The sequence below is a fragment of the Anas platyrhynchos genome, chromosome 8 (assembly GCF_047663525.1).
Source record: "Anas platyrhynchos isolate ZD024472 breed Pekin duck chromosome 8, IASCAAS_PekinDuck_T2T, whole genome shotgun sequence".
Taxonomy (NCBI): Eukaryota; Metazoa; Chordata; class Aves; order Anseriformes; family Anatidae; genus Anas; species Anas platyrhynchos.
Window position 1 is genome coordinate 34793208 of NC_092594.1, and position 15874 is coordinate 34809081.

At 44.1% G+C, this 15874-nt stretch overlaps 1 long non-coding RNA gene across 2 annotated transcripts in view; it reads left to right on the forward strand.

The window, feature by feature from the left end:
- The window catches only part of LOC106017510 (uncharacterized), a 290171-nt gene that overhangs the window by 196965 nt on the left and 77332 nt on the right, over positions 1-15874 (forward strand). For both annotated transcript variants that reach the window (XR_011810904.1, XR_011810903.1), the window contains one exon: positions 3882-3947. This is a non-coding gene — a long non-coding RNA (uncharacterized lncRNA). The remainder of the gene's footprint in view (positions 1-3881; positions 3948-15874) is intronic.

A 15874-nucleotide genomic window follows, 5' to 3' on the forward strand; every position in this document is an offset into this window, starting at 1 on the left:
GCAGCGCTGGGGAAGCACTGGGGAAGCTGGGCTGGGTCAGGGTTATGCTGACTTCAGCATTATCATCGCTGCAGCTGGGTGAAAGAGGTCTGCTCGGGGACCTTTTTGTGGGGAAGTTTGCCGTGCCAAGCTTCACCGGTCTGAGCTGGCTGGGGAGGAGCAGTGGTGTGGATGCTTGGACACAAAGCCGTGACTTCAGGCCCCTCTCTGCCAGCTGGGCTCTTCCTGAGCTGTGTGCTGGGGGTGATGAGCTCCCAGCAGGGTGCTGCCAGGAGTGACCCAATCCTACCAATTCTTCTCACCTCGAGGGCTAAATCCTGCACAGGGCAAGCTGCTTGACCTGAAGCCGCACAGCCAGCCTTGCCAGCACCCCACAACTGGCTTCATGGCTTGAGAAACCTCAAGGTCCAAGACAGGTGGCCGTGTTTCAGGGACATCCATGTACCAGGTTAGGATCCCGAGGGCACTAACACACCTTATCTGCTCTGACCAGCCACGCCTGAGACCTTCAACAGACCCCACTCGATCTCAGAGCTTGTCTGTCCACCCTGCCTGAGCTACATTGCAGGATCACCTGCCCCTTGCCCTGTTCCTGAGCTGTTGCTTGATTTTCCTGGATTTTCTTTAGGGAGCAGCCCCGCTCTTGCTTCTCTCAGATGCCAGCAAGCTTTCTGTTATTTGCAGCACATTGGGCACAGCGCAGGGGATGAGCTGCTGTGAACTCAGCCTTGCCCTGCTGCTTGGAGACACAAGTATGCAGCTCTGCAAACTACTGTTTGCCTCTTGAGACAAATTATGGCATGCTGCAATAGCTGAGGAATAGCATAAGAGGAGTATGCAATGAATCACGATGCATATGCACACGAGGGGAAAAGTTCAACCTTCTGTTTGCCATTATCTGACTCTTGAAAGCTGAACTGTTCGATTCTTGCATTTTCCTAGCAGTTGATTTCTGTGGCATTTCCTAAGTCTGTCTGTCTCAGGGCAAGCGAAAGAAAGTGCATCACCCCTCCAAACCCCTGCAGTTGTGCTGGCTTGCAACTAAAAATCAAACCAAGCTAAAATAGGGTGAGAGAGCAGCAATGTTGTGTAATGTGTAACTGAATTGCTCTGTTATGTGTTCAGGCAGCTGAGTGCATTTCTCCAGCTCACCCTGCTGGAGCAGCCACCGTGCCCCCAAAGCCCACCACCACGGCACAGCCTCCTGCTGGGGAGGAGGTGGGAACAGGCACAGGAACCTGGGGAAGTGCTGTGGGGTTATAAAAGTCACGTTTCAATTAGCAGCGGAGATATCAAGTCATTTTTTCCTGATTACAGCAACTGGAGTGGGTTTTCTCAGATAGAGAAGGGGAAAGTAGAGCGGGAACCTCTCCACCAAGTGACTCAAAGTTGACTTTGCCTCTCAAGGTACCTGCTTTTCCCCGGTAATGATGATGAGAGCACGTGCTGACTAATCTCCTAAATTAGCTCCCTGAGGGCGTATGACTTCGGGATTTTCAGTCTGAAATCCCATCAAACTGCTATTGCCAATACAGGAAATTTAGTCTTTAATTAATTTCATTGTCAGCATGTGTAATTAGTTCTTTAGAACTGTGTTACCCAGGACTAGATATGACCAGAGGATTTGTTAGCTTTTGCTCAATACATCAGATTTTTGTCAAACCTCCAAACTGCATAGTGGATACTTGTCCTTCCTCAGGCAAATGTTTAACATGCAAAGAGCAGGCCAGAAGGTTTTCAGTCATCTCTTAATCATCTACTCTGTTTCAAATGAGAGGGCTTTTTTTCTGGGGGAAAAAAAGAGTATCTCCTTAATCTAGTGGAAAAATTAGATCCAGAATAACGAGGAAACAGAAGCTGAACACATTTAGAGTGGTGACAAGACATGGGTTTTCAAGAATGACGCTAATTACACATTGAAACCCATTAGCTCGGTGGCTGGAGGAGTCTACATTCCTTCCTTCCTCCTCTCAGCTGCCAAAACTCTTCTGGGGAGCATGGGCAGAGGCGGCGCGGGAGGTCAGCGCTGCCTCTGCTCCTGCAGCTGGGAGGTGGCAGTGTGGTGATGCTCCCAGCGCCCTGGGGCGTTAACTCTGAAGCCTAAGGATGGCTGTCTCCACTCCAGAAGTACTTCAGGGCCAATTCCTCGGGCAGCAACGTGTGCTTTTGCTGGGATTGGGAGCAGTGGGAATACAGCCACCCTGTTTCACCCCTATGCTCCTTCCTGAACCAGCTCACTCTGCCCTAGACCTGCTTGTGCGAGCTGCTTTTGTCGCAGCACTGTGTATATCCTCTAGAAGCACGTGTGGTTTGTATGCCTGAAACTGCAAGCTGGGTTGTGTAGCAATGTGAGAAGCTAAATGAACCATTTTGCTTGCATCTGACGTGACAAATGAACCTGACAAAAATACGATGACCTTTTCAGTGTTTATAGAGATCTGATTTTTCTGGATATTCTCCTGGAAAAAAAAAAAAAAAAAAAAAAAAAAAAAAAAAAAGAAAAAAAAAGGTTTAATTTCACAGTAATATTTGCTTTTTTACTGTGTACTCAAAGTGGCTGTGCAGCGTAGGGAACTGTTTGTGCCACTTCTTCTCTTTTTATTAAAAAAACAACCTTGATTTTCTGAACTGGCTACGTGGAACAGGGAAAGGTCAGTTCAGAGAACAGGGGCTGAAACCATGATGTGGATGCTAATGCAGCGTGAATTGTTTGGGATCAGTGCTTTTGGGCAGGATTTTGCACTGTACTTGATACAACACAGCCTGGACCTCAAAATGCTCCCAAAACACGGTGGGTGAGGACCGCCTGCAGGGGTTAATTTTGCCCATCCGTGCACTGGAGGAAATAGTGCAGCACTCTTCCTGCATCCACCCCCTTGGGAGCGGGAGGAGGATTTAGGTCAAAGTACAGAGGACCGTGTTACCGGCATTAGCACTTATTAACCAGTTTGATTCTATTAAGGGAAACCTACAGTGAATAATGAGAACCAAGTTGGCCCTTTCCACAAGTGCTTTAACAGCTGGTGGCCTGAGAGCTGTTTTGATGAAATAAATCACCCCAATGGAAAATTCTCCGAAGCCGCAGCCTGTGGAAAGTTGACCAGATCTTTACTGGCAATATTTAGGGATGCTCTAAACAATGAGACAGTTGTTTTTCTGTTCCTTTGTGTACCGTGCCTGGAAAAACACGATACCCCTGATCTGGCCTGCCCTTTAATACTTGGGATGTAGGGCACTGTTAAACCTGAAGGCAGAACCCCCGGAGGGGCTTCTGTACTTGTAAAGATTTTAATGTATGCAATTATTAGCAGGATTGTTTTGTCCTCAGTTGGAGACGGTGAGGCAGGCTGCAGACGAGCAGGGTTGGAAGAATTTTTTTTCTCCTGGCGAGCATCCTTTACAGTGCTGCACCTGCTGTGAATTTCTAAGGAAAAAAAATATATAAAAGAGAAAGAAAAAAAAAAAGAAAAAAAGTTGTTGTTGCAATGCGTGCTGCTGCTGTAAAACCTATGAAAAGTAAATACAGAGGCAGGCACATTGTGAGGTATCTGTAAGGTGTCAGCTCTCTCCCCATGCATGCATGGCAGCATCTCCTCTTGGAGCCATCTGGCCTCTGGATGGCATTGCAGCGAGGCAAATCCAGCCTTCACAGCTGCTAGCTCTGCTTCAGCTCCAGTCTTGGAGGAGTTGTGCTGGGAAGAGCATCATGTGGGGGGGATTCCTGCAGCATCTCATGTTTAGTTTGAACTTCATAGCTCATTGAATTTAGAGGAGGGATGTTTTTTGCACATGCATGGCATATGTGTTCTCTTCATGTCCAGGCTACGTTAGGCTTACTTGTTCAATTTAATCAATCTATTTATTTATTTATTTGTTTTCAGATGAGGCCAAGTCTGTATGAGCTTTACAACAGACAGTGAGACTTGAAGTGGCTGGCTCAAGTACAGGTAAGTGCAGATAACTGAGCAGACAGCCGAGTTCCTTTTCACCTCTTCACCCTGACCTCTTCCTTTTCACCTCTGGCTGCAACTGCTTCCTCAGCAGTCTGTGTGGGGGAAAACAAAACCTACAGAGCAGAAATGAAGAGAAAAGTGCAATCAAATGCTGGCTCAGCAAAAAAAAAGAAAAAGAGATTTCATTTTCACGTACTACTCTTGGGAAGGTCTTCAGCTCAGCCTGCGAGACTAGATGTCTTTTCAACGTAGGATGGGCAAAAAAGTAATCTCATCTAAGCTTCTCTCAGCTTACAAATGCCTGTGTAGCAGGTTACTGAGCAGGAATAAATTGGGTTAAGGGCATACAAAAGAGGAGACTCTTCCTGGCTGGTTGTTGGTGGTGGCAATTTCTGAGCTAGGTTTGACCCTCCACAAACTCCTTCATGCTGCAGAGAAGTTTAGCGCTGGTGTTAGGTGGTGAGGAAGTAAAATAGAAGCAACCTGTCAAATTCTGTTTAATGAGGTCTTTCTCTTTAATTGGGTGTTTGTGGAAGTGGTGGTTTACGTACCGTGAAGGACATCAAACTGGCAGGAAGGTGCACAGGTGGCTGGTTGAGCTCTCTTGGGTTGCCCTCCATGAAATATCCTCTGCTGTCCTCCTTGCTGCTGGCACCAATGTTCCCATCGGGGCTTTACGTGGAGCTCAGATGGGAGGGAGTGTCACCAGTCCCCAGACATCCACTTGCTTGCCCTGTTCAAATTAAAACCTAATTACCTGCTGAGATTTTGTTACTGGCACCTTTTTGTAGCCAGCACTTTGCATCTGTTTCCTATGGCCTTTCCATACCCCGTTGTCTTGGCCTCTCCCATTCACCCTGATGTCCTGCGTACCCCTTTCAGTGAGACAAAGGATCAATCGTGTTTATACATTGTCAAATTCAGCTCTCCTCCTGTTCCCTTTCTCATGAAAACCCAGAAAAGCCTTTACCGAGATCAATTCCACCTTATGGAGCATGACCAGGAAAATAAGTTGTTGTAGTCAGAAAGTCCTCACAGTTTACAGGGAAAAAAATAGATTGAGCCCAGCATGTAATGCAGTAACTGTGGGCTGTGAGAGAAAAGATGTAATTGTTGTCTGTCTTAAACAGAAATCTAAACAGGATCACAAGTAATTAGCTATTTAATAGGTGACTAAAGTAAATACTGCAATTAAAAAGCCTATTAAAAATAATATTAAAAAAGAAACCTCACAAGAAATGTAGCTTTGTCCCAGATTACCTGTCAACAAAATCAACAAACCGTTAAAAAAAAAAAAGCCCATACATGCCCAAATCAGTAAAACACATAATAATTACTTGGCACATTTTATCTTCAAAGCCCTCTGCAAACACTAAGTAATTAATCCTCCCAACACCTCCCTGCGGTATGCGCAGCAGGCACTGGTGAAAAGCGCGCCTGTGTTGCAGCCAGGTATAAATACCTTGTTGTGGGGCACATTCCTGACGGAGGAAATGCCACTCGAAAGTCAACAACGGGGAGCAGAGCACGCTTATCACTTCAATGGCACTCCTTGTAAGCCCCGACTGCCTTTGTTTTAGGGAGGGGGAAATAAAAACCCCCATGCCAGGGCTGGTGGAGGTGGCAGAAGGCTGCTCTTGGTTTCTCCACCAGCCTCCGTGATGGTGGAGATGGTGATGCCCTGTCCTTTTATGCAACCTTCTTGCCTCCAAAACTGAATTTGAAGGTGTCATCTGAGGTCAGGTTCGTCTAAAACCTGAGTCCGAAACCACTTTCCAACATGAGCTTCAAATCAGTTGCATTTAAATTAATTAATTTCAGTGTAATTGTTCCAAGGCAGAGGGATGAGGGAGCACCCCCTCCTTCGCAGTGCCCCCTGTAGCTCCACCAACAGCCTGGGGAGGATGGATAAGAGGTAGAAGATCCTGAGCCCAGTTCTATTCTCCCAGCCAGACAGAAGACAAATGGCTTTCTGCTGGGATCCTTCCTCCTGTTGCTCCATAGGATGACTTTTGCCATAAAACCAAAAGGTGGGAAAAAAAAAAAAAAAGCAAAGTAGATCAGAGCCGAGTAACACGTGGGGGAACGAGAAGCAAGAATGCAACAGTGGGGCACGGAAAACTCACATTAACATCAAACTATGTCATAAACACTTCCAAGCCTGAGCTCTGGGAGTGCCAGGAGAAATAAAATACCTTACAGAGAGAAATCAAAGATGATACCCTCAGATCCCATCCATCCCCCGTGAAACACAGCGAAGGGCTGTGTGGAGTTTGGCAGGTGCTGCGTGGAGCAAAGCAGGAATGACTAATCCCACCCTGGCTGCCTTGAAGAGACCTTCCACAGCAATGGCTAATTGGGCTGAGCATTTATACTCCTGGCCAAAAATAAACTTTCCCACAAAGAAGGCTGAGCTACAAACGGAAAACTACCTGCGCTGAGATTAATTTTGGTGTGTGAGGGAAGGCACTTTGTGCAAAATGAAAGGCTGCATTCAAGAAAGGACTTGCTTTCCCTTTGATCAGAGGGGCACCTGCACCGCAAGGAGGCAAATGGAGGGTTATTGCTTTGCAGCCAGCAGAGAAGAGCATTTTCACCCAAACAGATCTCTGTAGTTCCCTTTGCAGGTGTGTGTGGAAGACTAACATCACTGTGCTCCTGGCACAGATCAGCGGGGGTTGAATGACACCAAAGCATAGCTCCTCTGGGGAGGGAGAGGTTGAGCTTTGTAAGCTGGTCCCCGGTTCTGCTGCAAGGAGCTGCTGAGTGATGCTGGGTCACCCTTCTGCCAGCCCATGGATCACCTCCTCCTCCTGCCACAGATGCTCACAAAGAGCCGTGACCTGCCTAAAAGAGCTACTGAAGGCCTCATTCTTTTTTTTTTTTTTTTTTCCCTCCAGACTCCTTGGCTTCTTGGCTCAGATGAGCCCTTGTCCATCTCTATGCCCCAGCCCAATTTGCTTTGCCTACTGGCCAATTGGTTGGGGAGATCGGTGTCCTTGGGGATGCTCATCAGTGTTATTAGCCAGGTTGTTTCTGCGTGGATTTTCCATTTGTCTAGGAATTAAAATGACAACAGAGAAGACGGAATTCAGAATCTCAAACAGATTTAATAACACGTGAAACATCTCCCAAACCATCACATCATCCAGGCATAAGTCACACAGTGTTTTTCATGTGTGCACAAGCCCTATCTTAAATCCAGAGTAAATTGCCAAGTTATTTCCCCACAGGACATGCTCCGTGACGTACATCAGCTGGATCATCAGCATAGTCTGACCCTGCAAAAGAGCATTTAAACACATGCTGAGGTTTAAACAAGGAGCTTAGGCACGTACTTTAAGGTTATGTGCTCTTCTGATTTACAAATTAGACTCCTAGCTCTGATGATGACCATGGTGTGGAGCTGGTTTCTATCCTAAGATATACTCATTTGTCTACCTGGAGGTTTCCAGCAAATGTCACCTCTCTGCTTCTCTCGTCAGTGCAGTTAGGATTTCAGACTTGGCTGAAGGAAGCGTATGCATGCTTGTACTGGGTGACTCTTCTTTGAAGGCTGATTTGATAGCACCAGGTGGAAAAACTCCTGTTAACACTGAACAAAGCCCAAACCATTGTTTCAGCACATATATATTTGATTAATATAGAATACCCACTTATTTTTGCTGTTCCCAAATAATGCTGTATTTGGAGGGCATTTCCTTTTGTTATTTTTTTAGTGAGTCTGTTGAGTATGTGCTTTGCCTCACCAGTTTCTTCAGAAAGAACATCTAGGACAAAAAAACGTGCAAAATGGTCATTTGAGATCCATCTTTTCTGGAAGGCAATGGGCTGCCCATCATCCAACCAGGAGCCGCTGGCTGGCAGCCCAGACCCCAGCATGCCTGAAGAAAAGGGCATCCAAAATGGGCCATGTCCCTTAAAGCAAAACCAGACACGCAGAAGTGAGCACAGGTGAAGAATTGGGAATGACACCTACTAGCAGAACAGAGAAATGCTAACGGTGGGCAGCGTGGAAGTTAGGGGATGGGATGTGTGAGCTGTGCCCATGCTGGCCCCAGGTACAGTGATATGAGAACATCTCCGTGTCCTACACCTGCGTGCTGTGGTCCTTGGAGGTGCCTCCTGCGGGGGTTTGGGGGCAGTCTCAGCTCCTTGCACAGCAGCACGAGATGGACACATGGGACGTGGTGGATGCAGCTTTCCCTGATGTATGTCTGAAACCTCTGGGCCAGAGTGCCCCGAGCACCTGGACCAGCATGTCAGGACTTCTCAGCATCATCCAGGGCTTGGCCTAATTTCTGCATCTCCAGTTAAATGCTGAAAAGTAGCTTTTTGGGTATTTTAACATCTTCGTTTCATCTGCTTTCCATGCTCACAGCATGGCCTTGATATGTACAATACAAAGAGTTAGCCTAGTCTGCATATAACCCAACCTTTATTAGATTACATGCTGCAGTAACCCATTAACCCCATTTTTTTCTATTACTGAGTAACATAAGTAATATTACTTATATTACTTATAAAAGCCTTCTTTAATAATTACTACATGTTCTAGCACCTCAGTGCCACAGGCATCAGCAACAGCCTTGTGTTCCTTACCATTTTTCTGAGCAAACGTCCCCAGCACGGTACTTTCTCTTCTGCCTTTTTAGGGAGCAGGAGGCAGCGTTCCCAGCCTCCACACGTGACATTCCCCTGCCTCCCTCCCTGTTTATCCTGCAGGGTCTCTCGGATCAGACCCACTGCCATCCATCATCCGTTCGCAGATACAGATTTCGCTAATGGCCACAGTGTAAATATTTGCAGTAAACAGTTTTAACAGCTGACTTTTAGTAGCCACTGTGCATATAGAATTGCATAAACAGGAAGAACAATTATAGTGATGGAAAAATTGGCACAGGAAGAGGGGAGAGTAAGATACTAAATGTTGAATTCCTACAGGAAGGTAGGAATTATAACCTCTGTAATAATTAATTGGTGATGAGCCTTCTCTTCTGAAGACCCACATTGCAGGCATGAAATGAACATATAGAATTATTTCATCCTACAAAATAATATATAGTGCTGAAATTCACATTATGTTACTTTTTTGACCCAAGTGATTAGCCAGGATGTGGGGTCTCATGGCTTGTTTCCACTAGAAGTAGAAATTAATGATGGTCTCAAGTATTTCTTTAACACAATCCTGTTTATTTCAAAGACTGTACAAAATCCTTGTTCCCTGAACTCATTAGGAATTAAATAGCAGGAGGCAGTTTCCTTGGGCAGTGGTCCAAGCCCCCTTTTCCAGCCAGCACTCAACCCAAAAAGCTCACTTCATCAGTCTCATTTCAAGGTCACGCTTCATGTGCTTCTTTAGTTATCCTTGACTTTTTCAGCTGCCTTCCCTCTTTGCTACTGTGATATTTCTCATGATGTTTTTCCTCCTTTCCCCAAACCTCCTTCCCCTTCCCACCTTTATCCCCATCCCCCTGCATGAATTCATTCATTTCTTTAAAGAAAATGTTAAATCCTTGCCCTTAGTACCTGGGTAGCTCATGCTATATGCTGTAGGCAGTATCTTCTACTGCTTTAGAGGACTAATTCTCCACCAGCCCTCCAAAAATAACTATTTTTTACATTTGTTGCCAACAAAAGTAACTATTAGGTATTCAAGCTCCAGTGAAGCATCTCCTCTGCCTCTGTAGAAACAATGGCTTTGTTTCTTCAGCCATTGTTGCTTGATCTTCCCAGATGCCTGTGATTCTTATTACTTTTTTTTTTCTTTTTCTTTTTCTTATTCTTCTCCTCGTATCCTCAAGAATCTTTCTGAGGGAAAGGCAGAATTTGTTCTGGTCTTTTAGACAGGCTTTGCCCCTGAATGGGGTTTTGTTTCTGCTTTCCACTTGAGCTGGTAAATCCTTGTCACAATGTAAAACACAAAACGATGAAAAATTCCTGTGTGCGCTTTATCTGTATGCAGACATGCTCGCACACACAAGCTTAGGACCTCGGCAGTGAGATGTGTTAGCTTTTATTCCACCCCCCTTGCCAGAGTTACTCTTCCTCTGTGTATGTTTATTTAACAAATCGGTGCTAAAAGCAGTATAATGCGATAACAAAATTATTCAATATTCTGGTCAAAATCTAGGCTTCATAGATTTTTTATTATTATTGTTTGTGGTGGTGTTCCTTCCTTTTCAATTTAGGTGGGCATAGCCAGTGGGGTATTTACAAGGCTAATTTCAGCTATTCAAAGATTTTCAACACGTTTTTAAAGGGATGACCTACAAACTAGAACTGAGAGTGAGGCTTAAGCTTGGGTTTATACATCCCAAGTGCCGAGATTGCTCAGATATAAACTCTGTATTCGCTTTCTTGGATCTGCTTTATCCTGCAGAAAGGTAGGAGGAGGAAGGTTGTTTGACTTGGAGCTGGGCAGACGTCTGACAAAATAATGTGAGCAAATTAAGACAGATGAAAAGTGGGGACAGAGAGGGAGAGAAAAGTGAATTTCTTTTCCTCTTCTGGAAAATCCAAACAGTCCAATATCTGCTGCAGCCCAGGTGGCATTCATTTCCCCTGTTTAACTAATTGGGGAGACTGGGATTTTTATTTTATTTAATTTATTTTCTTTTTACAATTTTCTTGAAGTTTTCTTTTTTTGTGTGTCTATATTTTGATTTTCTTTGGAACCACATGTCTTCCTGCTATATGGAAAAGAATCAGTAAGCCGTCACTTCCAGTTCCTAAAACACTTTTATTGCTGATTTTTTAATGGATTTTTTTTTTTAAACCTGCTGTTGTCTTAAAATATGTGTGAAATGAAAAGAGGAGTAAAAGAATTAAGAATTTGTCTAATAACACTGTGGGAAAGACATAGCCCACCATAATAGGGGCACAAGAGAAAATCAGGCCAGATCCTCCTTGGAGGACCAGTACAGGTAACTCGCAGCTGCAGGGTGAAATTGGTATGTCCTATTTCAATACCAGTTTTTGCTGGGAATCCATGCACCCAGCCCCAAAGACTGATTTGGGGAGGCAGGACAAACCGACAGGGGCAACCACAGGGAATCAGTGACTTTGGGCCATTTTATCAGTTCTCCGCACCGGGTTTGTGTTTGTACATATGAGGAGATGGTATTAAGACAAAGCTTCTCTGATTTCCCTGGGAAAATGTTTATAAAAACCTAAATGCCATGTGACATCCACACAAAGCAGCACCACAATGACACCAGCCTCCTGGATCTCATGATTTCTTGGTATTTTGACTCCTGATCCTCGCGAAGGATGGAAGTTTTCAGCTCGGTTGGGTTCATATTCAATGGGAGACTCAAGTGCAGACAACCCCAGCCCTTAATCTTCAATTAATGCTCAGATCATTAAATAATTTCAGCCCAAGGCACGCTGCCAAGGAAAACACCATGAAGACTGTGTTATCCTAAACTGATTAACAAACTGTGAAAGAGAGACTTTTCCTGCCTCAGAGGAAAGATGGAAATATCGAAGAGAGCAGGAGGGGTAATGTAATTATGAAAAATCTGAAGCTACAACGTAAATACAGGAATATACCCCCTGAGTCAGCAGTGTTCTTAAATATATATGAAATGTAAAACTCACAAAATACACCAATTAAATCACACACATGAATTGAATGCTTAAAATTAGGCATATGCCTAAGTCCCTTGCTGAGCTTGGGGCCAGGTGAGACACTTGTCTACAATCTGCTGACATCTTACTGTCAACAGCTTGGTCCCAAATTGTTTTTAGCTTGACATAGTTTGGGTTACTCTTGTCACTGCTTTGGTGTTTTCCCTTCTTTGCTGTTGTTATTCGCAGCAATACGCAATTTCTAGTCACATCTTGATTCTGTAAGAAAGATAGTTAGAAACTGAAGAGCACCAGTAGAGACTGGTGGATCTCTTGGGTTTTCATTACCCACAGCCTATATTAAAGCATATCCTTGATGCAAAAGCAGCCAAATCCCAAAGCTAGCCCTAACATTCGCACCTCTCTGAAGACCAGGGCTCAGTAACACACGGCTTCGCAGAGATCCTCAGCACATGCTTGTGCACATGTATGTAACCCCTCTGGTATGCAGCTGAACGGAGACATTTAGCACGCCACTCACTCATTTTACAGCTGGTTAATGATGCTAATTTTGCCTGCACCTGTTCACTCAAAGGGCTTATTTAAATGAAGTGGCCTAATCCATGCAAGGAAATGAGGGGCTGGGACTGTGGCTGATGCTAATCCACCAGTGCCCCAGAGCATCACCTCGGGTTCACAGGGAGAGCCTCTCTTCTCCCAGGATTAACCATCAGCACTACACACTTTTACATTGGTATTCCATAAACTGAGGATTTGAAGGAAATCACTTAAAGAAAAGATGTATTTGTACATCAGAGCTATTAAGAGCAAAGCTCTGTAGGTAACCTCTGCCAGGTAAGCTCCATCCATCCTTCGTGACAATGGAATCTGAAACCCATGTTCCCAGCAGGCTGGCCAGGGGACTGCAGACTTCAGCAACTCTCTCTATGACCCACGCTGCCATTCCCCCCCAAAAAAAGTCATGGCTAAAACTAGCCAAAATTAGCAGAGCTAATATTGCACCCTTGGTGCACTATGTAGAGTGCAAACCATACAAGGAAGAAAAGCAAGGTGACAAGATGTATAACAGGGAAGAAAAATATTTCTGCTTTGATACCTAATCGTACAAGGATGATGTTAGGATCACCACAGTAGAACATTGAAAGGGAAGCACTCTGGAATAGAATCGTGCCAGGTAACCTGTTTGAGAAAGGACCCAGCAAGGAGGAGGTTCCAGTTTTGGTGAAAGGAAACCTGCTGCTCACAGAAGGCATGACTGGGCTTCATACGGTGCTGGGTACATGACTACATGGTTATTAATTTAGTTTCCCATATAGGGTTGCACAGGAATTTCATGGTATTTCTTTTAACAAAATCTGCTACTACATCAAAAATAAACTCAAATATGTAAAGGAATGTTGCTGCTTTCAAAGTATAGAAGAGTTCAAGTGAGGAGGTTTCAGCAGGCTTCATGGTGTTGTTTTTGTTTTAAATTTGTAATTTACTCAAATAAATTAAAAAAGGAGCTAAAGATATGGGGGGCAGCATCAGTGTTTCAGAGCTATCTGAAAGCTTGACCAGCTGCATCACTTGTTTCGCCTTCTGATTATTGCTTCCTTCTGAAACATGAACTTTGCATCGTAATTCAAAGAAGAAATAATATCCCACTTTCCTTCTGTTCCTAGGTGTCTTTATTCAGATCTCTTTGCTCTTTACATTTCCTCCTGATGTTCCATGCCCATGCAACTGTCTGTTTTCCAAACTCAGAATAAATGATCAGAAAGGAAAGTTAATTCTCATGTACCACCACCACCTAAAAAAGCCGGTTATCTCTGAGACCAGAAAAACTTTTCTCTATCTGCAACGTGGCAAAGGCTTCCTTGGTTTGGGGATGCATTTTTGGTCTCAGACTTAAAAGGTGGCAGCTTAAAGGTCTCTAAAGGGTAACTACAAAGTACCATACCAGTTGGTTGGCATGCCACTAGCCATTTAATAAATGCTTTGACTTCCTGCAATCTTATCGATAATTTTGGCCACAAAGACCAGTTGCCAGTGAAAAAAAAAGACTTGTATGGTTCTGTTCCAAAGTTCTGATAAAATCAAGGAAAAGGTTCCTGTTAGTTTTAACAGGTTTTGGCTCAGAGCTTATCCGTGTGAATCCATATTTCATCCCGTCTTTATGAAGTTTACAGGAAAAGAAAAGAAAAGAAAAACTGCACAACTTGTCTAGGTTATTCTTTAACAAATGGTTTTAGTGTTTTTAAAATTCTGCCTCTGGGATGTTCATGCATCACTGAGCGCTGTTAAAATAGAATTTGACATTGGTATTCATGGCAATACTAAGAAAACTGCTTTTCTTTATAAGAAGAAAAAAACTAACCCTAGAAAGAACATTAAACATAAATAACATGAAACACGGCTGTTTCCACAATAATTTGAATGATTCATTTATTTGTTTTTAGTCCAGGGCTTTTAAGATAAAGATTCATCATATGAATTATTTTTTTAGGTAATGCACACTATAAACATATTCTGCTCCCCCTCCCCCCCTTCCCTCAAGATCCAATCTTTTTCATTTTTATTTTTTCCTGGGGAAAGCAAGATTTTTCCAAACTTTTTGTGAATAAGTGATGACGACTGGAAGTTCTCTAATCTCTTGCCATTTACAAGTGAGTCCACGTGGAGTTTTTGGATGGAAAGCTGTAGCAGAAGGTTCCAAGAGCTGCAGGGCTCTCTAGCTGTGAGCTGGGCTGAGTGTATGGAGATGTAACCCAGGCAGCAAAATCCAGCCTCCCAGAGTACACTTATTTTTTCACTCCCATCTTTGCCCTCTGAAGAGCAATGGTAACCTTTCCTTGCCTGCAAGTTCCTTACTACCTATGTAACTACTTCCCTCTGGGGTTGGTAGGGGAGGATTTGGCTGCCGCAGGATTAGGGTGGTTCATTCCAGGCTGGGCCCTTGCTCTGTTTGTCCCTGTTTTGCGTGCTCAGAGGTGTTTGGAGGCAGGGCAAAATTTGCGTTCTGGCAGCCCAGCCTTCAGTCCTGGGCTTAACTCCTCTCATTCCTCTTGTATAGAGAAATGGTATTATCTGGGCGGGAGCTTAGGGCACAGCAACAAATCTGCCCAAGACCTCTGATGGTTTAACCGGGCAGTTTATTCCATTAATATATTATGCAGTGAGGCACAGCCCTCTGGTGATGATGGCAATCTTTCCAGTTGTCTTGCATTAACTAACTCTAAAATGGAGCTGCAGCTTCAGAGGCACTTAGCTATGGAAAAACACCAGCACCCAAGAACCTGAGGCTTCCTCTTGGGTGCTGGAGAGAGTAGATCGTAACCTTGGGTGGCGGGTGACTGCTAGCTGCTTTGGCTGTAAATTTCAGCTTCATGTCATGCAACAGGACCTAGTGACTGTGGGCTCCGTGATACAGTCTAACATTAGAGGATGCTCTTCTGTCTTCTCTTGGTGCCTTTTAAATATTTTTATAGTGTGCACACCACTGACTGGTACAAAAAAAGGTCAACTGTGTTTCGGGATAAGATTTGCTGTAAGAAAAATAGCACAGAAGGTCTAATGGAATGGCTGAATATAGAGAAGAAAATAAGTGATTGATGGATGTTGAATGTGAAATATGGACTCGCTTCTAGAATATTTTGAGAAGTTTCTGTTTTGGAGAGAGTAGTTGTGCTAAAAATGTGAAAGGCTTGCAGTATTTCTTTTCCACAGAAATGGTTGCTGTCTTACTATGTGGAAATACTATCTATTATGCCACATAGTAAAGCACATTTTTTTCCTCTTTTGCAAAGAGTGGTCAAAAGCCAGCTTTCTTCTTATTTATCCAACATTTGTTGTCCCACAGGGAAAGGACTGGAGATTTAGTAATATCTTGAAAAAAGGTTTGCCAATATAAATGCAATTGTTTCTTGCAAAGGCCTGTTAAGAAGACAACATTCAGTACTTCCAAAAAGGAAAAACAAAGCTGAATGTAAAATAGTTTGAGAGGAATTTACAGGAAGTCAGCAAGGAATGAGTATATGCCTGCTGAGATGACAGATCACTAAAGTACAACATGACTTATTTCTCCAGAAGGCAAATATTCGGTGCAACATATCTCACCATGCCCAAGGGAAAGAGCTGTTGGTGAGGAGTGGGCTCTTGGGTGATGTGCTTATGGTACAGGCTTAACAGGAACCAGACCTGTTCCAAAAACAGAGCCATCTGCACACTTGAGCCATCACCTACAGCTGCCCAGCTGGGCAGGTGGGTCTCCTTATAGGTACGGCCGATAAAACATGGAACAAATGCTGGGATGTTCACCCCTGAAGCAAAGAGGGATCCAGGTCCCC